Source organism: Hibiscus syriacus, unplaced genomic scaffold, assembly GCF_006381635.1.
Source record: "Hibiscus syriacus cultivar Baekdansim isolate YM2019G1 unplaced genomic scaffold, ASM638163v2 tig00110122_pilon, whole genome shotgun sequence".
Lineage (NCBI taxonomy): Eukaryota > Viridiplantae > Streptophyta > Magnoliopsida > Malvales > Malvaceae > Hibiscus > Hibiscus syriacus.
Genome location: NW_024062598.1, coordinates 480356 through 505432, shown reverse-complemented (window position 1 = coordinate 505432; position 25077 = coordinate 480356). Strand labels below are relative to the sequence as shown.

The 25077-nt window shown below is 34.4% G+C and overlaps 1 pseudogene; it reads right to left on the bottom strand.

The window, feature by feature from the left end:
- Positions 1-111: 111 nt before the first annotated feature.
- Positions 112-17918, bottom strand: LOC120215510 (annotated as a pseudogene).
- Between the last annotated feature and the right edge of the window lie 7159 nt (positions 17919-25077).

Genomic DNA, 25077 nt, shown 5'->3' with positions numbered 1-25077 from the left:
AAGCGTTCAAAAGCAAATATATTGGACGTCATGGATGGCTTAGATCTTGCAACTTAAGTCTCTCTTCCAAAATTTTTATCTGATTCATATCTAAGAAGTTCTCCACTGCATCTATGAAGTTCTCCACTGCATCTCGATTTGAATGCGGCCGTTCCTCGAGTCGATGAGATGATATTTTTCATTGATTCTTCTATTATTCACAACATCAGCTAGGCTTATAGTAACATAACCCAAAGATTCCTGATAAACATGTAAAGGAATATTTAAGTCATTGTAATGAGTCGAGAAAGAACGAAAACGAAAGCGAAATCAATGCAATGTTCACCTTGGGATGTAGGAGCCCTATCCTAGATGACGTACTGAATACTTCGACGTGAATTTTATCGTTTACGGATGGTTCACCCACCATAAACTGAAATTCCTCTTCCCATCTTGGATCTATGTTTTTCTTTACACGCTGTATTAACAAACTCCGGATAAGGAATCAAAATGTATGATAACTAATAAGAACACAATGCTCAGACAAAAAAACACAGTAGGGATTAATCATGCAGGCGAAAATAAAAGCTCTAATAGCATTGTCAGTTCATGCTCAATAATGTATCCTGAAAACTGCACAAACAGACTTATGCCGTTCATCAACATCGAATTATTGGTTACAAGTTGTGCATGTGCCCCATCATGATTTATCAAATATTTCCAATATTTAAAACTGTGACATCAACAGTTGCAGCTGTAAGAATATGGAATGCATCAAAAAGTAAGAAGCTTTGGAAGTTTGGAACCGAATTTTCACACCATTGCCTTTTAGTGAAACCATTCTTGAGGAAAAAAGAAACAATGCTCGAAAACACTGATTTTACCACCTATATTTATGGTATACCTTTGTTTTTTTCTCCTCCCCTCTGAATAAAAGTTGCACATGTGGGTTTGTGTGGTTCTTTCCTTCGGCATCTTGAGCTTCATGCACAATAACTACAAGTAAACCTCCACCTGCAGGTGTTCCTTCTGGAGCTTTTGTACCATATTGAATCGTCAATGTCATCTCTTATCTCATCCTCCTGGAAAGGTTTGTACAAGGCTTCCAAGACAATATGCCCACGTGACTTCTCATTTTGTTGATCGTTCGGATCCATATTTTTCAGCAGCTCGAGAGTCGAAACTTTTGGCTCATCGGGTGTAAGATCTTTCAATGGAACAAACATTCATGCCCATCTTGTCGTGTTTGCCAAGCTGAATTGAAGTTAACATACAGCTTGAGGAATTACACGTGGAATATACTAAGGCATGCATAGATATGATCATGCAGAACACAGAAATCTGACATTGTTTTGAAAAGGTTATGTCGGTTTCCTTAAAGGCAACCTCAAAACCTACTATTCATCTACCAAGTACATTAAAGTATCATACCTGCTCCCAATCATAGACAACTATCTCCAACGCTTGAGTGTTTGGATCTTTAACAACAAAATTAAATTCCTCGTTCCACTCGGGATTCAAGTTGCTTTGTTTCACAGTAGTCTTCTTCGCAGTGAGCTTTTCTTCTGTTAATTTTAGTTTCACGTAAGGATCGGATTTTCCCAGGAGATCTTTCTTTTTAAGCTTCATTGCCCTCACAACTTTCACATCAAGAATTCCAACAGGTTTCTTCATGGCTCTGTCAGTTTGAGGAAATTTTAGGAGGTGATACATAAAGACTCATCTGTAATTTGCAGAAAGCTCGAATATGCACACTTACTGTGTAGGGTCCATTATGGGCACTTGCAAGGCCTTAGGCCATAGATACATATTTGCAACTTGGTCCTTTATGAGCTCCTGAAGAAATAGGAGTATCCTTATTAAGCACAAAGAAATGTTGCCATACTAATTTGCCATAGGAATGATGTTCACTCCCCTTACGCTGAAAGAGTGAAGGGGGAAGTGAAATGGGCATCATGTTTGGTGTATATAACGTCGGTTGAGAGGATGAACATCGGCTATGAGGTTAATACCAGTGTTCTCCATCAAAATTCGATCTGTTAGAAGAAGAAAGACGAAATAGAAGTATTACCTGCACAAACCTGTACAATCCAGGAATGGCCATAACATCCGCCTCGAGTAACTTAAGCCCAAAGTCAACATGTGGCTGCAAATTAAAAGTGAAGATTAGGAAAAGGGAGTCGAAAGAATGAGACTAGAAAATAAGATCTGCCTGGATGATAATTTCTCCTGAACATATTATGCTGAAACTGAATCATGAAGAAGCATTGAATTTGAGCAGTCAGAAAATAAAAACATGAACAACATTTAATAACATCAATTCTCAATATATTGATATAATAAACAAAACAGAAAAAAAAATCCCCAATGAAACTGGTACTTAGAGGAACATTATGCATCAAACTCATAACATGGTCTGCAAGAACTAGTAATGAAGTACAAACTTTGATGGAGTTAAATAACGACACACCTTGTCCATTAGGGAGACGTAAATGTTGGCAAAACATGGAAAGACCTTTCAAAGACGCTGAGCAAAGGCTTCAGAGTGATTCGAGGAACAGCGAAAACTTGCAAATCAACAACCTGAGAGATTAGGAGGAAAAAGAAAAAGTCAAAAGCATATCACTAGAAGCACCAAGAATTTTTCCATCTAGATCTTGCTGGACCACTTTGTTCATGCATGGGTTCAGCTATGCCTGTTAATGAGAGACGGAAAGAACGTGTACACATTCTCTCATGTTTTGAAGTGCATATTTCTTTGTTTTAATCAGCCAGTACACTGGCAAATACCTGCGCTGTGGCTTTTAATCCGAAAGCTTTAACTCCAATAACGATGTTAGGATTCCCTGCCCACTTAAGTAATGGTTCCATAATAATTTCCTTCTCATCAGTGACGTAGACTTTCATTCCTGGCATATGATAAAATCAACAATGAGTATAAGTCGATAAAAATTTGTGCTGAATTTAAAGGGAGAATCAAACGAACAAAACATTGTGTTTATGCAAATAAACTAAAAACTCGTAACCACCACATGCTTGCAACTAGGTTAAATTAAATATTGCGGAATGGACTACTTTTCTTGAACAGTTGTGCAACATAATCATTAGTCTCGAGGACATTTTTCCTGACTCATTTTTCTTATAGATCCTGACAGTCCATTTTTATGAAATTTGCAGTTATCTTTGATATGTATGCATTACTTTTCTTCCAATCTGAAAATTTTCTGTTTACCGCAGGAGAAACAAGAGAGATATACATATGCATATAAACCCGAAAACTCGTTGTAACAGTGTCTTATTCGCATAACCAAGACATCTAGTAGCACTCTTTTCAGAACAATAAAGTTTCACAGTTATAAAGATTTCTTTTAAGAATTGCAATGCTTGAATGTGATGGTGCTCGGATTATCCTCGGAATGTAAAGAATAATTTAGATCATGTTGTTGAGATTATGTGTGTAGAGTGTTTTTGAGAAAGAGAAGTCAAACTTGGAATGTTGGTGGCAGGGTTCCCAAAGTAAGCGTCTCAAATTCAACAGATTGAATTTTGTATTTTGGAATTTGCTCAGCAATGATAGGCTTTGCTATATTCTTGGCAGTTGCACAAATTGCCTAAAAAAACGAGTATCAACACTTGGTAAGGAATTCAATAAAGCAAGGCCAAACAAATATTAAGAGAGGCCATAATAGGTCAAAGATCATTGAAGTTACACATACCGTGTCGAGATAAGGCCACATGTTCTCTATAAATTTGTTAAGCCAGTCAACCTTCAGATAAACAATTAGTTATTACCTTGGTGCATAACTTTATTCACTTGGAACGAAACATACAGAAATGACAGAAAAATAAATAGCATAGCATGGGAGAACATACACGATCGAAGTCTGGATTTTTGACCCACAAGGGTATCTCTGTGTCGGAATCGTCTTTCGGTTGGGCTCCGGAATTGAGCTTCGACTTGAATTAATGGGTTGGAGTCGTCACCGACCACTTTAAAAAGAATTTAGGTGGGTCGGACATCATCTTACCTGATCTACGTTGTACCAAAAATGTGTCGGGTTCGGGAGTCGATTACAGTCAAGGAAGGATTAGCACCCTTAAACTGCCCTTTCGGTACCAATTAATTTATCGATTGTCTTTAAATGCGAAAATTAAAAATTTTAATTGAAATTTAAAAATCCGATTCGAGTTACTTACCTTTGATCGGTTATGAAATCTTCTAAAAAACACCGAACATGTTAGATAAGAAAAATAATAATAATAGCGACAATAAATAAAAAAAATAGAATAAAATAAACAAATAAATAAATCAAGAGTAAATAAAAGAATAAAATAACAAATTAAAAAAATGAAAAATATGGTACATAAAAAGGAATAAAATAAAAAATACGAATAAATCAAAGAAAACTTTTTCAAAGAAATATTTAGGCGAAAAAAGGTTAAGGTTTAGAAGCAATAAAATAAAATAATACGAGAAAAAAAATAATGACGATAAAACAAAATAAAATAAAACTTAGGATCTAATTAAAACAAATTGGACTTAAGGGTTTTTAAAACAATGTACTGCAATAGAAAGAATAAAAGGTTTGGGGCCAATTCACAAAGTATGAAAAAATAAACACGGGTTAAATTAAACAAATTGGAAATTAGGAGGCTAATTTACAACTAGTGACTGAATTGTAAAGCGATTCAAAATACCAGGGACGGCGGAAAGGATTTGACAATCCTGTATGTGCACTTTGGTCCTTCGTATATAAATACCAAAACAAGCCTATTCTTCCCTCATTCTCACCATTTCTCTAAAACTCCCCTCTTTTAAACGAGAGAAAGCTCTCTCGATGCCCCCTCCCCAACCGAATGTTGGCCACCGCACCCATCGTCGGAAATCGCTCCGACCACTATAGCCGGCGGCCGAACAAACCCGAAACTTACACAAAACGCTCCTCTTGACGCCCCTGAACCAAAACCGAGCCCTAAATCCCCTATAAGTGCCTCCTCCGACGTAGATCTAGGAAACTAACTTCGGGTTCTTTACCTTTTTTTGCGAGACCGTTCGTTTCCCGACGACCGTTCTCCTCCCCAATTTGCTCTTTAGTACGGTTGGCTTTGCTTTTGGTTACTTGTTCTTTCTCTTTGTGTTGTTGTTTTTCTGTGTTTTGTTTATGGATATTGGTATTGTTTTTGGCACTGCTTTGTTCTTTGTGGCTCGTTGTTTATGTGGGTTTTGTGTTGGTATGGTCGTGTGGCTTATTGTTTTGTGCTCTGATTTTTTGTTGGTCGTGTGTTGATGGTTTTTTCTCCGTTGATGTTGACCCCGGTTTTCTCTCTCTGTGAGTACTGTCGTGGGTTCCCCCCCGGTCGATGGGTGGTGGGATATTTATACCCACCACCGGCCGTTTGTGACTTCCGAAATACGGGGCTCGTTGGCTATTGTGGCCGGTCATCCCGGAATGGGTCAGTCCCGGGATTTCCGCTGGCCGTTTCGCACTAGGCCTTTGAACCTTCTGACTGTGCGACGCTGATCGTTTGGGATCCCAAACCCTAAACATCATCTGGTTGGACTATTTCGTAGGACATTTGGGCTGGTTCAGGCCCGATTATCTTGGACCTTATTTTGGACCTGGACAGAAACATAAATGAATAATAAGTAATAGAAACAAATAATAATAAATAACAATAATAAATAAATATTTATTTAATATATATATATATAATATAATTTTTAAAAATGTTTCTTTTTTAAAAAACTATATATTAAATATAAATTTTCAAAAATGTTTTTTTAAAAACTATATAATTTTCAAAAATGTTTTTTTAAAAAACTATATAATTTCCAAAAGAGTTTTAGAAATTATATATTATATATTAGTTTTCAAAAATGTTTTTAAAAAACTATATATTATATAAGTTTTCAAAAAATATGACTTTAAAACCCATATATTATATATTTTTCTAAAATGTTTTAAAAACTATATATTATATAGTTTTCAAAAGTGTTTTAAAAAAACTATATACTATACATTTTTAAAATGTTTTTAAGAAAACTATATATTATATATGTATTTCCAAAAACTGTTTGTGAACTATAATATATATATATATATATATATATATATATAATAATAAAAATGTGGACGGAAATGAGTGTCTACAGCTGCCCCTCTTTGTCCTTTTTCGTGGAACGAAAAATAGGGCAAAGATAAAAAGACACCAATTTTCGTCCGATGGAGTTGAAGAATAACTCCCTGTCGAATTGGGTAGCGGATGGCTCCTCCGTCGCGAAGTCGAGTCCATCTTGAAAGATATGGTATTGAAACCGTAATTCGGAATTTGAAATTGGAGTGTGGCTTCTCGTTGCCAAATTGCAATCAACTTCGGTCTTCTTCTCGATTTAAAGACTTTGGTTAAAATTCGACTGGAAAGTAGTACCTGGACTCTACCAGTGGTTGATAGGCCTTCAAGCTAAATGAAATCGAACTCGAAAGGTATTCGTTGACAGATAGTTTTTCTCGACTTAAGCTATGCTGTCGGAAAGCGGTTTCTTGCCACTAAGGCACGGCTAACCCGAGTCTTATTCTCGACTTGAAAGCCTCGATTGCAACCGAAAAGTAGTGAATGATGTCTCATCGAGCTGAATTGAATCGAACTCGATAATTTTATTGACAGATAGCCCTTCTTTCCTTAGGCTATGCTGTAAATGATGTGCCCTAGAGCTGAGCGTAGTCAAACTCGAAGGTCTTTGGTAGATAGCCCTTCTAGCCTTGAGTTATACCGCAAATGACGTGCCTTGGAGCTGAGCGTAGTCGAACTTGAAGGTCTTTGCTTGGTAGATAACCCTTCTCGACTTAAGTTATGCTGTAAATGATATGCCGTGGAGCTGAGCGTAGTCGAACTCGAAGGTCTTTGGTGACAGATAACCCTTCTAGCCTTGAGTTATGCTATAAATGATGTGCCCTCGAAGCTGAGTGTAATTGAACTTGGGGGTCTTTGGAAGATAGCCCTTCTCGACTTAATCTATGCTACAAATGATATGCCTTGGAGCTGAGCGTAGTCGAACTCAAAGGTCTTTGGTTGGTAGATAACCCTTCTCAATTTAAGTTATGCTACAAATAATGTGCCCTCGAAGCTGACTGTAATCGAACTCGAGGGTCTTTGGTAGATAGCCCTTCTCGACTTAAGCTATGCTACAAATGATGTGCCTTGGAGCTGAGCGTAGTCGAACTCGAAGGTCTTCGGTTACAGATAAACCTTCTAGCCTTGAGTTATGCTGTAAATGATGTGCCCTCGAAGCTGAGTGTAATCAAACTCGGGGGTCTTTGGCAGATAGCCCTTCTCGACTTAAGCTATGCTGCAAATGATGTGTCGTTGAGCTGAGCGTAGTCGAACTCAAAGGTCTTTTGTTCACAAATAGCCCTTCTTGCCTTGAGCTATGTTGCAAATGATATCTTTTTTAAAAATATGGCCTCCCTTCACAGGTCTAGGCCAGTCATAGTTCTTCAGGTGGCTCCTTTGAGCGAGTCTGAACCAAATAATATGATTTTTGGATGACTTCCCTTCACAAAAAGTCCACTGATAAATTTCTTCAGCCGGATATCTTCCATCATGGAATTGAAATCTGGCTTCAAAGTGTTAACTGGAAACATGCTGCTCTTTGTTGAGTTGTTGAACTGGATTTGGTCCGAATTGGTTCTCGAACCTATCAGAAATTAGTTCTGAGATCTGTAAATATGTCAAGTTGGTTGAGGTGTAGCTTCTCACTGCTGAGTTAAACAACTACCATCGTTCTTCAAAGACGCTTGTGAATCAAGTATCCTTCATCCTGAAGTTGAAACTTGATTCTAAAAGCTGCAAAAAATCATGTATTCCAAAATGACGAATGTGATGCACCTAAGTATGTCTAAGATGCATGCAACATGAATGAATTATGTGTTATCTATTGGATAAAGTCTCGTGCTTTGTCTGCCAGTCTGGTCCATGGAATCGATCATGCCTCATTTGCTTCTCGAGCTTTGGCTTTATAGACCTTTCATATCTGAGACCGTTCTGTTTGAAAACGTTTTTTCTTTTTTCTTGTTTTAGGAGAGAAAATGATAAAAATGCTGAAAAAATATTGTTCGCAATTGAATCAAATTGTAAATGTGAGTTCAAAGAATATCAAGGAATCAAGAGTTCTTTTAATGCTTTCAGAGTTACAGCTCTTTGACAAATGTTCAAATGGATGAGTTAGCTTTAGGTTGGCCTACTTTATAAGGTTTCAGTAACCCAAAATGTCATTTTTTTAAAATATCGCAATATGCCTTGGCATTTCAATTGGGTGCGGACAAAATGACGCAACTAGCATGATAAATTGCTAGACCTTTTATTTCGGTCCTCTAAAATCTTCCATTTGTTCAAGATTTGTAGGCTCCTCTAACAAAGGTAGTGCAAAAAATATCGGTCTAAAAATGAAATTCTTGAGTGCTCGTGTGTAGTTGACTATAATAGGTGTTACTTAACTCCCTTAGCCCATTATTACCGAAAATTTCTTGCTTAGATAAATTTGATTTAATTTGCCGTTATCTGGCTAGCCAAATCCATAAAGCCAGGGCATTTAACCAATTCATTTAGAGGGAAAGCTTAATATTATAATCACTTTTATCAGGTTAACTGAAGGGTTCATCTCATCACAAAGTCTTCAGCCTGACAATAGCAGTGGAGAAAACACCGAGTTGCCAAGAGTCTGAGCAATGTCATGGTTTGAATGTAATCTACTCATAAGGTCAGGGCTTTCAAGTATCCTCTATAACCAATTGCCTTAGTGGAATAGCTCAGCTTTACGGATTTAATTTCTTAAGATTGTCAAGAAGAACTGTTATAGTCTAGGAGTTTACTGAAAGTCAAAAATTTCATCGTTAGAGTTCAATTTTCAAACAACTGACCTAAACTAGATTCACTTACTTGACTATTCTATCTGTAAAGATCATGATCATCACTAACGTCTTAAATAAAAAGCATAGTAATTGTCATATGCAAATGATGCCCCATGTTGTCTGCACCTTATGAAAGGAAAAGGTTGTATTGGTTAATTGTAAGAGAAATGTACGGTGTTTGAGGGTATATTCTGGATAAGGCCAAGGTCCTTGTTTTAAAACATGTTACTTTGTCAAAGATCGGTAACTTTGAACCATTCACAGAGTTTCTTAATTCAAATAATATTCAAATAATTGCAAGTTTGCAAATGTGATTCATTGCTCGTCATCATTAAAGTAACATAAATTTATTCAAATGTTTTTACAAAAACTTGAAAAAGTGGAAAAAAAATAAATTCAAACAGAATGCCTCGAATGATGAAATGATATTTCTCACTTGGATGCCCCCAAGTTGTTGAAGTCGATTCAGTTGTGGTTACGCATCTTCTGTACGACTCTTTTCAATGCGTAACAGTTCTCAATTGTGTGCCCTGGGACATCACCATGATATTCACAATGTGCATTCTCATCATACCACTTGGGGTATGGGGGCTTCATGGGTTCCACCGGATATGGTGACACTACGTGGGTGTCAAGAAGTTACTGATAGAGTTCCTTGTATGTCATTGGAATAGGGTCGAAATGTTCCCTTTCCTTCCTGGGTTCTCTGGAATATTGTTTAGAAGTACATGACGGTACAACTGCAGTTGATTTTGGTTTGGAGATCGTAACACCTTTACTGGCATGATTGATGTTGTTAATCTCTCCATCCTTCTCTCGCATAGGAGGTTTCCTACTGGCCTCCCCATCCTTAATTTTGCCTTGCTTTATGGCCGACTCAATCATTTCCCCGGCCATAACCAAGTCTGAAAAGCTTCCTGATGTGATCGCAACTAGGTGCCCGAAGTATGGAGCCTTCAAGGTCTGCACGAAGAGCTTTCGGGTTTCCTTTTCATCTAACGGTGGATAGACTTGCACAACCAAATCCCTCCATTTTTGTGTGTACTGCCTGAAACTTTCGTTATGCTTCTTTTCCATGCTTTGTAGCATAACTCGATATGGCCTTATGTCATTGACATGCTTGTATTGTTCCAGAAATGACTTGGCCAGGTCCTTCCAGGTCTTGATATTTGATCGACTTAGCTGGTTGTACCATCGGATAGCTGAACAGGATAGGCTCTCCTGGAAGCAATGGATCAGGAGTTGGTCGTTTCCTCCATATCCTGTCATCTTTCGGCAGAACATGGTGATGTGAGCGGATGGACAACTTTTCCCGTCAAACTTCTCGAATTTCGGGGACTTAAATTTCGGAGGAAAAACTAAGTCCGGGACTAGACTAAGTTCCGCTGTATCGATTTTATGGTAGTCATGGTCTCCTTTGACTACCTTCATTTGGTCCTCCAATTGTTTGATTTTTTCCTCCATCTTCTTCACTTTGTCATCTTCATCCAAATCAGATACATGATAATAACCCGAATTATTCTTAGGGTTAAATACAGAGGACGAGGGCTTTGCTTTTGCAGCAGATGAGTCCCCTCGAAGTTCTGGTAAGATTTCTGGTGAGATAGGGTAGGTTGTATAGTTACCCCTTCCGGTGAACCTGCCCCAGGCGCACTGGTCTGTTGTAGGCCAACTAACTTGGCAACGATATGATCAACTAAGGACTCTTGGTTCTTTGTGATTGTTTCCAGAGTATTTCGACTGTTCTGGTTTATCTTGTCTTCTAGCTCTTTCTGTAGTTTCAACATATTCTTCTCGATTTGTGTAATTCTGGCTTCCATCATCTTCTTCTTAAAACGAGTGTTATACGGATGAGGTGTGTCCAACGCTTGAGGCAGTGTATCCAGTATTTGTTCCTTTGATGAGACATGTCTATGTTAGTGAATGCAAAGAAAATAACAAAATGCAAAATGTCTAAATGCCTGATGAATGAAATGTTCGAGGCATTGATCCAAAAATGTGCCTGTTATTCTGAATAACCCTTAATGGTAACAAAAGTGTTACGTCTGAAGAGACAGAAAACTTTTTGATGGTATAGATCCCGCACAGCTTCTGACAAGTTGATTCATATTCCGCCTTTTTTCCCCGGTTGAATATCCCGTCGAACCATTCTGGTTCCTTTGGCTAAACTTGTGCAGGTGACGAGTTGCTTGCCCCAAAAAAGGTCTCGAAGGACTGCATCTCCGGCTTTCACTCTATGTCGAGCTTGTTCCAATCGAAAGTGCAATCAGAGCCCTCCACCCGAAGTTTATCGACTTGTTTCTAGAATTTATCAATAATGATCTCCAGCTTAGCTAGGGTTTCGCCATCTTGTTCTCGCAGTTTTCGAAAGGACTCTCCGGGTCAGTAACATTTTCCTTGTCTTGCCCCTGCACCCTTTGCCTCCGAGTGTTCTTTGACCACGACTGGGCTTCTGAGCTTTTTATCTCTTCGTATTACAATCCCTTTGTCCATTAATACAGATTATTCATGTTTAACAAACACGTTTTTGGTGGATCAACACCTCGTTTTAAATGATGCGAATGATGAAAACAAAATGAAATAGAACAAAAAATAAAAGGGGTTAGTGAGGTAAATCAAAATAAAAAAAATAAAAAAAAATGAAAAAATCCTACCCCACATGATAATCTACCCGAACATGCTTAATATTCCTACCCATACATGATTTCTATCCCGTATGCTAATTTTAAACAAATCCTAGCCGCATATTTGTCTAGTTCGCATGCTTTGAACAGAAAATAAAGCAGGAAACAAAGTATCCTAGGGTTTGGAATGAGGTCTTGGGGTGGGCTCTAATTCCCTGTACTCTTCCGGTTTAGGTTCTAAAGAGGGTACTCGAGTTCTCCATGCTGGTGCCCCCTTGGGCTTACCAGACGCTTAGTCCTAAGCCCATTACAAGCTTGTGTGGACTAAGTTAAACTCGAGAGGATACATTCCCTTATGCCTATGCGGTGAATAAATTCACACGAAGACATAAGGTATATGAATCCCGAAGGCTACTTGCTAGGCCTGTGCGGTGAATAAATTCACACGAAGGCATCGCTTTCACCCCCACTTAAATAGGGTTTGGAGCTCGAGTATAGAGCCTAAGATGAAACTTTTTCTTTAAAAAAAATATGAAATCATTGAAAAAAATGTCAGTACAACTATTTATTTGAAAGTTAATCAAAGGTAAATAATCGGAATAGAATAAATAAATTAAAATTAAAATTTGTAATTTTTGCTAAAAAAAAAGACAACCGAAAAATTTATTATGGCCTGACTCACTTACCTGTCCCCAGTGGAGTCGCTAAGCTGTCGGAACCGTCTTTCGGTTGGGTCCCGGAATTAGGCTTCGACTTGAATTAATGGGTTGGAGTCACCACCGACCACTTTAAAACGAATTTAGGTGGGTCGGACACCATCTTACCTGATCTACGTTGTACCAGAAACGTGTCGGGTTCGGGAGTCGATTACGGTCAAGGAAGGATTAGCACCCTTGAACCGCCCTTTCGATACCAATTAATTTATCGGTTGTCTTTAAATGTGAAAATTAAAAATTTAAATTGAAATTTAAAAATCCGATTCGAGTTACTTACCTTTGATCGATTATGAAATCTTCTAAAAAACATCGATCGTGTTAGATAAGAAAAATAATAATAATAGCGACAATAAACAAAAAAATAAAAAAAATAAACAAATAAATAAATCAAGAGTAAATAAAAGAATAAAATAACAAATTTAAAAAATGAAAAGAAAAATAAAAATAAAAATAAAAGTTGCAAAAGAAAAAAAGGAAAAATATGGTACATAAAAAGGAATAAATTAAAAAAATACGAATAAATCAAAGAAAACAAAAAGAAAACTTTTTCAAAGAAATATTAAGGCGAAAAAAGGTTAAGGTTTAGAAGCAATAAAATAAAATAATACGAGAAAAAATAATGACGATAAAACAAAATAAAATAAAACTTAGGATCTAATTGAAACAAATTGAACTTAAGGGATTTTAAAATAATGTACTGCAACAGAAAGAATAAAAGGTTTGGGGCCAATTCACAAAGTATGAAAAAATAAACACGGGTTAAATTAAACAAATTGGAAATTAGGAGGCTAATTTACAACTCGTGACTGAATTGTAAAGCGATTCAAAATACCAGGGACGGCAAAAATGATTTGACAATCCTGTATTTGCACTTTGGTCCTTCGTATATAAATACCAAAACAAGCCTATTCTTCCCTCATTCTCACCATTTCTCTAAAACTCCCCTCTTTTAAACGAGAGAAATCTCTCTCGATGCCCCCTCCCCAGCCGAATGTTGGCCATCGCAACCGTCGCCGGAAATCGCTTCGACTGCCATAACCGACGGTCGGACAAACCCGAAACTTACACAAAACGCTCCACTCGACGCCCCTGAACCAAAACCGAGCCCTATATCCCCTAGAAGCGCCTCCTCCGACGTAGATCTAGGAAACTAACTTCGGGTTCTTTACCTTTTTTCGCGAGACCGTTCGTTTCCCGACGACCGTTCTCCTCCCCGATTTGCTCCTTAGTACGGTTGGCTTTGCTTTTGGTTACTTGTTCTTTCTCTTTGTGTTGTGGCTTTTCTGTGTTTTGTTGATGGATATTGGTATTGTTTTTGGCACTGCTTTGTTCTTTGTGGCTCGCTGTTTATGTGGGTTTTATATTGGTAAAGTCGTGTGGCTTATTGTTTTGTGCTCTGGTTTTCTGTTGGTCGTGTGTTGATGGTTTTTCTCCATTGATGTTGGCCCCGGTTTGCTCTCTCTGTGAGTACTATCGTGGGTTCCCCCCTCCCCGATCGATGGGTGGTGGGATATTTATACCCACCACCGGCCGTTTGTGACATCTGAAATACGGGGCTCGTTGGCTGTTGTGGCCGGTTATCCCGGGATGGGTCAGTCCCGGGATTTTCGCCGTCCATTTCGTACTGGGCCTTTGAACCTTCTGACTGTGAGACGCTGATCGTTTGGGATCCCAAACCCTAAACATCATCTGGTTGGACTATTTCGTAGGACATTTGGGCTGGTTCAGGCCCGATTATCTTGGACCTTATTTTGGACCCTGGACAGAAACATAAATGAATAATAAGTAATAGAAACAAATAATAATAAATAACAATAATAAATAAATATTTTCCTTGTCTTGCCCCTGCACCCTTTGGCTCCGAGTGTTCATTGACCACGACTGGGCTTTTGAGCTTTTTATCTCTTCGTATTACAATCCCTTTGTCCATTAATGCTGATTATTCATGTTTAACAAACACGTTTTTGGTGGATCAACACCTCGTTTTAAATGATGCGAATGATGAAAACAAAATGAAATAGAACAAAAAATAAAAGGGGTTAGTGAGGTAAATCAAAATAAAAAAAATAAAACAAAAATGAAAAAATCCTACCCCACATGATAATCTACCCGAACATGCTTAATATTCCTACCCAGACATGATTTCTATCCTGCATGCTAATTTTAAACAAATCCTAGCCGCATATTTGTCTAGTTCGCATGCTTTGAACAGAAAATAAAGCAGGAAACAAAGCATCCTAGGTTTTGGAATGAGGTCTTGGGGTGGGCTCTAATTCCCTGTACTCTTCTGGTTTAGGTTCTAAAGAGGGTACTCGAGTTCTCCTTGCCGGTGCCCCCTTGGGCTTACCAGACCCTTAGTCCTAAGCCCATTACAAGCTTGTGTGGACTAAGTTAAACTCGAGAGGATACATTCCCTTATGCCTATGCGGTGAATAAATTCACACGAAGACATAAGGTATATGAATCCCGAAGGCTACTTGCTAGGCCTGTGCGGTGAATAAATTCACACGAAGACGTCGCTTTCACCCCCACTTAAATAGGGTTTAGAGCTCGAGTATAGAGCCTAAGATGAAACTTTTTCTTTAAAAAAATATGAAATCATTGAAAAAAAAAATGTCAGTACAACTATTTATTTTAAAGTTAATCAAAGGTAAATAATCAGAATCGAATAAATAAATTAAAATTAAAATTTGTAATTTTTGCTAAAAAAAAAGACAACCGAAAAATTTATTATGGCCTGACTCACTTACCTGTCCCCAGCAGAGTCGCCAAGCTGTCGGAACCGTCTTTCGGTTGGGTCCCGGAATTGTGCTTCGACTTGAATTAATGGGTTGGAGTCACCATCGACCACTTTAAAACGAATTTAGGTGGGTCGAACACCATCTTACCTGATCTACGTTGTACCAGAAACGTGTCGGGTTCGGGAGTCGATTACGGTCAAGGAAGGATTAGCACCCTTGAACCGCCCTTTCGGTACCAATTAATTCATCAGTTGTCTTTAAATGCGAAAATTAAAAATTTAAATTGAAATTTAAAAATCTGATTCGAGTTACTTACCTTTGATCGGTTATGAAATCTTCTAAAAAACATCGATCATGTTAGATAAGAAAAATAATAATAATAGCGACAATAAATAAAAAAATAAAATAAAAAAAAAATAAATAAATCAAGAGTAAATAAAAGAATAAAATAACAAATTAAAAAAATGAAAAGAAAAATAAAAATAAAAGTTGCAAAAGAAAAAAAGGAAAAATATGGTACATAAAAAGGAATAAATTAAAAAAATACGAATAAAAATATTAAGGCAAAAAAAGGTTAAGGTTTAGAAGCAATAAAATAAAATAATACGAGAAAAAATAATGACGATAAAACAAAATAAAATAAACTTAATCTAATTGAACAAATTGGACTTAGGGGATTTTAAAACAATGTACTGCAATAGAGAAAATAAAAGGTTTGGGGCCAATTCACAAGTATGAAAAATAAACACGGGTTAAATTAAACAAATTGGAAATTAGGAGGCTAATTTACAACTTGTGACTGAATTGTAAAGCGATTCAAAATACCAGGGACGGCGAAAATGATTTGACAATCCTGTATTTTCACTTTGGTATTTCGTATATAAATACCAAAACAAGCCTATTCTTCCCTCATTCTTACCATTTCTCTAAAACTCCCCTCTTTTAAACGAGAGAAAGCTCTCTCGATGCCCCCTCCCCAGTCGAATGTTGGCCACCGCAACCGTCGCCGGAAATCGCTTCGACTGCCATAACCGACTGCCGACAAACCGAAACTTACACAAAACGCTCCACTCGACGCCCCTGAACCAAAACCGAGCCCTATATCCCCTAGAAGCGCTCCTCCGACGTAGATATAGGAAACTAACTTTGGGTTCTTTACCTTTTTTCGCGAGGTCATCCCGGGATGGGTCAGTCCCGGGATTTTCGCTGGCCGTTTCGCACTGGGCCTTTGAACCTTCTGACTGTGCGACGCTGATCGTTTGGGATCCCAAACCCTAAACATCATCTGGTTGGACTATTTCGTAGGACATTTGGACTGGTTCAGGCCCGATAATCTTGGACCTTTTGGACCTTGGACAGAAACATAAATGAATAATAAGTAATAGAAACAAATAATAATAAATACAATAATAAAATAAATATTATTTAAATATATATATAATATATATATAATATAATTTTTAAAAACGTTCTTTTTTAAAAAACTATTTATTAATATAAATTTTCAAAAAAATTTTTTAAAAACTATATAATTTCAAAAATGTTTTTTTTTAAAAACTATATAATTTCCAAAAGAGTTTTAGAAATTATATATTATATATAATTTTTTAAAAATGTTTTTAAAAACTATATATTATATAAGTTTTCAAAAAATATGATTTTAAAACCCATATATTATATATTTTTCTAAATGTTTTAAAAACTATATATTATATAGTTTTCAAATGTGTTTTAAAAAAACTATATACTATACATTTTCAAAATGTTTTTAAGAAAACTATATATTATATATGTATTTTCAAAAACCGTTTGTGAACTATAATATATATATATATATATACAATAATAAAAATGTGGACGGAAATGAGTGTCTACACTTTGAAACATCCGCTGCAAAGTTTTTGAGTCTTCCTCGACCAAAGGACGTATTTTAGGATCCTGAACACATAGAATGTTAACAATGAGGTCATCTTACCAATGGTTCATAGGCTAAATTATATGACACTGGAGACAATTCGTGTTGTTAATGTTCAGCTATCATTAAAATTCTTATCTCACCATTTACAGACATCAACACAACCCAAAATTTTTTTAGGAAACACAAGCTCAAATTGTTTGGTGGATGGTGACATCATGACGGCCGATTTTATGCTAAGGGAAGAACTTATAAAATTTTAAGTGCGGACAGAAATAGATTATCGGTAGAAAATCATAGAGAAAGAAATCTAAAACATACTATAATTTGAAATTTTATGGAGAAAAAAAGCAATAAGCAAAGAATAACTCTGTTACATGTCAATATCTGCAGAGAAAAGTTTCTGAATCCTAAAACTTAAATTTTCCCTAGAAAATATGTGATTAGCTTAAATTGTTTTAAGAGAAGAGCTTAAATTAAGCATAAAAAAGAAATATTTGATCAGCTAAGCCTAAGAATAAAGCTACCATTTTAAACTAAAAAATCCCACAAATTCTAAAGCCGCTTACAAGGACTGCCAACTGACAAACTAAGGGATTGTTGCTTATTTTAGAATGATTAAGCGCTAAATAATTCAAATGCTGAACGATTAAGAGGCTCTGTATAAATTAGTTCTGAATGTGACATGCTGTTTGATAATAGTTCTGAATCATTCAGAATGTACTTCTGTACTGAATCATTCAATATTGTTTGCTGAATCAATCAACATTAAATAATTCAGAGGTGTGAAACAAATACGCTAAATGTTGAACGGTTCAATATTCAACATTGAATAATTCCAGACAAACAAACAGCCAGAAAACATCTAAAGAGAGCATAAGAAAAGGCAAAACAAGCGAGAAAGAAACAAACCTTAACATCAGTTGGAAGGAAGTAGATGAACAAGTAATAGCCAATGACGATCCCAACAGAAGTTCCAATTCCGAAGCCAAAAGCACCCAATATAGAGCTCAATATCCCCATTCTTCTTCTCAGGAAGAGGTCATAAAAAGCTTCAGTTAAACAGAAATGGAATCTGAACATTTTGTCTGAAGCAAAATTGAAAAGAAATAAAAACCAAGAGTTACTACAGTTTCAATAAGAGTGGAACATTAAAAGGGAACATATACTTCTTGTGGTCAGTCTCTACGATCAAAGGAGCCTCTCCCATTTTGGACCTACAGAGGCTTTCTCTATGAAATTTTTATGCGCGTGATATTTGGCTTTTGCCCATCTGTCATATGTCGGTAAAGTTCCATTGATTCCTTGAAGTAAACTAAAGGATTACATTTTTTCTAATTTTTTCACTTACTAACTTGAAGATGACAGTATTATATTGGTATAAATAAAGTTACTTTTTCTTCTGAATTAGTATTTTGTAATCCATTACTATGATCTAGTGGATAAAAAAATATGTTTCGCAATATTTTGAATTTAAATAACTATGCTTATAAAATATGTGTATAGATAATGATTGAATTTTTTTTAAATAGATATTTCTTTACAATTACTTTAAACTATTAAAAATGGTTTTTCAACTTGAAGGATCAGATGGTCCAAAATTATTCATGAGCCCAAAACATGTACGCAAGTCCATTAATGGGTCCAAAGCATAAAAGATCAATATGATAATAAATAAATGTCTTCTTGATCAACGATGTCAAATCAAATCCTGAGAAAAAAGATAAACGAAAATAATGGCAAAAAATCAAAAATTAGAGAAAAATGTGTCATAAAGATATAAATAAATGTGTCATAAAGACGGAGATAAATGTATCATAAAAACAGAGATAAACATATCATAAAAAATATGAAATAAACATATCATAAAGATAGAGATAAAGACATAATTATTCTTATTAAAAAACTAAAAAAACAAAGATAAAAGACAATCGACGGTCGAAAATCATCAAAATCGGAGTCGTGGTCGGCTAAACAAAATTAATAAAGAAAAAATGATTTAATCTATAGAAATTGGTATAAGTTGTAGAGAGAGAAAAAAGAGAGGGAAAGAGGCTAAATTAATAGTTGAACATGGATATTTGTATGATATGAATTTTTTATATTAAGAAACTGTTAGTGTATACTTGATAGTTTATTATTTTATGCTGGTTCAGTTTACCAATTAATAAGAGCAATCAATTTTGAAAAAGCGTGGCTATGGAAGTAGATATTTGACAATTAACGGGGACCAGATTTCTGTAACTGATATAGTAGGGACCTTAACTTTTGTTTTTTATAAGGAGCTGGAAACGGCTCTTTTTGTCTAAACAACACACTTGAATATCTATTTGTTTAGGGAATTGACTTTTATTGGATTTTTTTTTATGAAATGATATTCGAATGTTGATGAAACGATAAATAGGATAAAACCGTATTTAATCATTTATGGTTTTTTTAAAATAAATATATATATATATGAATTTTTTGAGTAATTTCATTGATTAAAGAGATATATGAAAATTGTTATTCATTCTCCCTAAAGTTTTATATTTAAGCAGCTACGCTGTAGGGTGTATATATATTATCAATAAATTATGCAAACTCTGAGTAGATATTATATTATTATTATCCTAAACTATATGAAAAAAATATTGAAAATCTTATATACCAATAATATTTGGTTGATTTTCTTTTTCAAATATTATGTTAAAATAATATATTACTTGTATCGATATATTTTGTGTCCTAATTATATACATCAAATTTAGTTTTAGTGTAAATTGTGATTAGTTTATTTTAAAATATATTTTTATCAGTTATGATGATGTATTTGATTCAATGTATAATTCATAGTAATATATTTGTAATGAAATATAGTTAGTTAATTTTTTATTGGAATAACTCCTTCGGGAAGGTTTTTAGTGGAATGAAACCTTTTGTTGATGATATTAGCATTTTAATAAAGATAAAATAGTACTATTTCTTAATATTTAAGTTAATTTTATAAAATTAAAAGTTCGATGATAAAAAAATATAATAAATATTGTTGAATTTATTTTGATATGATAAATTGAAGGTAAAATATTTTTTTGACTTGATTGAATTTATTTAAAGTTTTCAAAAATAATTCAAAGTCCTTAAAACTTAAATTTGAACACAAAATAGTTTTTTTTAGGTAAGTAATATCGATATTGTTCTTACATTATCGATAATGTATGAACAATATCAATATTGTTATTGTAGTATCGATGTCAAATGTAAGAGAAGTATTAGTACTTCCATCGTATCAATACGATGGGAGTACCTATACTACCATCGAAGTATCGATTTGATTGAAGTACTAATATTACCTATTGTTTTTCAAATTGTTCAAATTTCAGCAAGCAAAATTGGTATTGATACCTAGGAGTATCGATACTACTTTAAACAATAGTATCGATGCCATGAAACCCTTGTATCGATATTGGTCAAGCCCAACGGTTGGTAACAACTAGTTTATTTAAATATTACACAAAGTACCAATACTCTCCTAGCCCGAGTACCAATACACTATGTTCTGGGTTATTTTGTTTTGCAGAAAATTAATCCTTAACAACTCCAAAACATCTCTAACGACTAGAAACGATTAAAAACTCATTCCAACATATAAAAATAAGATAAGAAAACCTATCCAACCAATCAAGATCAAGAGAAAAACTCTTTCACTCTTTATTTTTTCTTTTATATTGTGCATAATGTTTTTGTGAGCATAATATTATAAACATGTGGTCTTTCGGAAGTTTTCTTATTTACATATTTTCATCCTTTGTAAAAAGGGAGTGATCCTAGTTTAGCCATTGAAGAACTAGAGGATTTGTAAAAGGTCATTCTTGAGCCTAGGAAAAAAATTAGTGAATTTGTTAAAAAATCCTTAATGTGCAGCTAAGGTAGTGGATGTAGATTTCATTGAGAAAGTTGAACCACTATAAATGCTTGTGTCTTATTGTCTATCTCTTTTCTCATCCCCTAAATATTTGGAAAGGTCAATTCACTTCTATTAACTAATTTTTCGGTTGATTCATACCAACAAATATTGAAAGGTTAAAATCCCAACAAATATTGAATAATTTTACATTTTTAGATATAAGGGGGCATTTGATTCGCTAATATAACATCATTAAAAAGTAAAATTACTTAAAGTACACATTAAAATGTTATATTATATTTTCTAATTCTTACATACGAAATATAAAATTATGTTTGATTGATGGACTGTCTAAAAAGGATCCAACTTTTTTTGGAATTATAAAGAAGACTATTACAAATAAATACTAAGTGCGAATAAAAGCAAACCATAGAGGTCACAGTGTAGATAAGATATAATCTCTTGGAGGGTTCTATAGGTTCGTGGTTGTTCATTTGTAACAACGGTATATTTTGCAAGGAAATCTGCTGCAGCATTGGCCTCACGGCGAATGAGAATGAATTCAATTGTCCACTCTTTTGATATAAGATTTGCAATAGAGCGAACAAGTGCCTATAGGGCTATAGTTGGCCATTGGCAAACAAACGAGATTAAGAGCTTCTGCACAGTCCGTTTTACATTGAAGACGTTCAATTTTATGGGACAATGCCAATTGAAGTCCTTCAAAAATTCCCCAAAGTTCGGCTTGCAGTGGAGTTGAAATTCCAACTGGTTTATTAAACCCAATGATCCAATCACCATTCATATTTCGAATGAGGCCACCCACTGATTTCGAGGGATGTAATGTTGTTTACCGCTCCATCCGTGTTAAGGGTGTACCAGTCAGCAGGCGCGACTTTCCATTGGATTAGATCTGGACAAGCAGCAACAGAATCGGCTGGGGAAATGGTCTTTGGTGCGATGATATAGATGGACCAATTTTTACTTAGGCAGAGGAGTTGTTCATTGGGGAGGAATAAATCAGAAAATATGAAAGAATTTCTTCGCTTCCAGACCTACCAAGCTATGGAATAGAATAAAATTTTCCATGGGATGTTTGTGCCAGTAAAAAAATATTAGATTCAAGGTTCATCGTGATCTAATCGGTAGCGTTAGTGGTGAAGAAGACCGGTAAGAGTTGTTTTCGGATAATCAGTTGCCAAAGAGTAGAAATGTGCTTCCAATCACGCAGAACATGCAACGTATTTTCGTTAGCTAAGCCACATATTTGACATAAAGGATCATCAGTAAGATTCCTTGCACAACGATTAACATTAGTAAGTAAGCGATCTTTATATGAAATCCATAGAAAATGTTTAATGCGCTCCGGGATAGTCATACACCAAAGCTTGGTCCATTTGATATCTTTGGAGTCCCTAATGTCTTTGGTCATAAGATCAAAAAGATTTTACTGTGAACTCACCATGTTTCCGTGAGACCAAAACAATCATTACCGGTATTCGGATTAGGAGGTTGAACATTCAGAAGATGTTGAATCGTGGAGGGCTGAAGAGACTGCCGAAGTAGGTTCCAATTTTAATTACCGTTCGACAAAGCAGCATCACGGACCAACATGTTATTTTAAATAGTAACACTCTCTTGTTTCCATTCCGAGAGACGTATTTTCTTTTTAAAAATTATATTTTTAATAAATTTTCTTTAATGAAGTTAACCTTTAATATTAAATAAAAATAATGACATAAAAATTTATACAACTCTTCCTATTAGATTCTATCTGAATTCCACTTTTAATATTTTTTAATTTAATTAATATATTAAATAACATTTAAAAATAATTTATAAAATACTCAATATGATATCACACAAGGATATTATTTTGAGTTTACTTTGTTTTATTAGGATATATGTTGGTTTGATTACATATCATTAAATTTCATTTATATTTTGAACTAATAAATTAATTAAAAATAGACAATGGATAACATAGAAACAAAAAATCTAATATTATTAAAAATTATCAATCCATTATAAAAATGTTTGCATAACGATTAGTTGTAGAAATATTTTCAAGAGAGACGTAAAAATATTATTAAGAGGATGTGAAGCCTTTTAACGAGTCAAGCTCTGATACCAATTCTTATGATCGAAGAGGCTTAATTGAACAACTGAAAAAGTAGCAAGATGAGTGAATTGGAAAAAATTATTTAGGGAGTAAGGAGAATTAAAAGATAGAAAGTTTTGCACAACGATTTATAGTGGTTCGACTTCTCAACTAAGTCTACCTCCACTAGCTTAACTCCTCACTAAGAATTTTCCAACAAATCCACTAATTTGTTCTTTATTTTTCAAGGATCAAGAGTAACCTTTACAAACTCCTTAGTTTTCACTTGGCTAAACTCACTTGGCTAAACTAGAATCACCCCTTTACAAAGGTAACAAGAAGTAAACAAATAAACCTCTTAAAGGTTGTGTTTACAATTAAAGTTCACAAGAACAAAATATTTACAAGAGAAAGTAAACTAGGATGAAAAACTCTTCTCTTAGTTTGATTGCTTAGATAGATGTTCTAACCCTTCTTCAAGTGTCTTGAACTTGTATTTATATGTTGGAATGAGTTTGTGGTGTTTTTAGCCGTTGGGAGTGATTTAGAGTTGTTAGAGATGTTTTTCTCTCTGCAAAATAAAAGTACAGTACAGAGGGTATCGGTACTCCTATATGGAGTATCAGTATACCTTTGTTATTTTTAAATAAACTAGTTGTTAACTAGCCGTTGGGCTTGATGGTATCAATATAAGCCTATGGTATCGATACTACTGTAATATCGGTACCCCTTTGAGTATCGGTACCATTTTTTCATTTTGGAATTTGAGCAAAGATGGTAGTATCGATACTTCCCTTACCTTTGGTATCGGTATCATATGAACTGTATCGATATTGTTCATGAGATATCGATAATGTAAGAACAATATCAGTAATGTTTGTCCAGAAAAGCATTTTGTGCTCAATTCCAAGTTAAATGGACTTTGAATTATTTTTGAAAACTTTGAATAAATTCAATTTAAGTCCAAAAACATTTTGTCTTAATTGTTATATCAAAATATAGTTTAACAATCTCACCCTTTTTGATATAACAAAACATTTGAAAAATTATTTTTGGCAAAACTCCTCCTTAATAAAATATTTAAATGAAAAAGATACCAATTTGGAAAAAATGAAAATGTTTAGCTTTCTCTTTTTCATTAAGAATTGAATTTTCAAAAAATATTCTCCCCCTTTTTTTTATATAAAAAATAATTCAACTTTAAAGTTCAAAAATAAATTTGGAGAGCAAGTGTTAAATTTTATTATAAAATCATTTAAAAAATATAAAGCTCCCCATCAAAAAGTGCATTCCAATAAAAAAATTTGACTTTAAAATCTTGACACTTAAACAAAATTGAATTTCAATAAAAGAATAACAAACATATTAGTAGTACATGAAATTCAATATATACAAATCTAAAATACTTTATGCAATACCAAATGTTGAAATTAAGTGCATATGCATAAAGTTTTCCAAAAATATTATGCTTTGAAAATTTTGATATCAATTGTTAGAGAGATATCATTTGCATTTTAAATCATATGCATAAGCATTTAAATTTAGTTCAAAAAAATCAAAACATTTTGAAAAATTGATATCAATTGTTAGAGAGATATCATTTGCATTTAAAACCAATTTTGACCAAAATTTATTATGATGAACAAAAAATTAACAAAAATCATTAAAACTTTAAAATGTTCATTATAACATATTTTCAACATACATGAGATAGAAAATATGAAATCATTTAAAATCAAAACCCATGCATGCATAAACTAAATGAGCAGTCGAACAATAAAACAAAAACATTAAGCTTAGAGGTCACCCATTCTTTTTCAAGTGTGTCTAGAGCATTTGAATATCTTCACTTGCATCACCATTACTCCCACAACATATAAGAGATATTTAAGTAGATTTTGGTATCCAAATTGCTTTGGATCATTGGACGTTAGTTTCAATGCCCCTTGTTCCCTTGGGAACCCATACTTGTCTAATTTTAAAACGTTTTCCTTTCTTCAAAGGACAAGTATGTTCCAAATGACCATGAAAATGGCAATGTGAGCATTTTGTCATTTTTAAACATAATGAGTTGTTTTTAAAAATTAATTCTTTTTTTTGTTAAGTTCTCAAGCTTAACTTTCAAATCAAAATTTTATTTTTCTAAATCATTGATTTTGACTTTTGACTTTTGAAAGCTCTAAATCATTTTTCAAAATTTCATTTT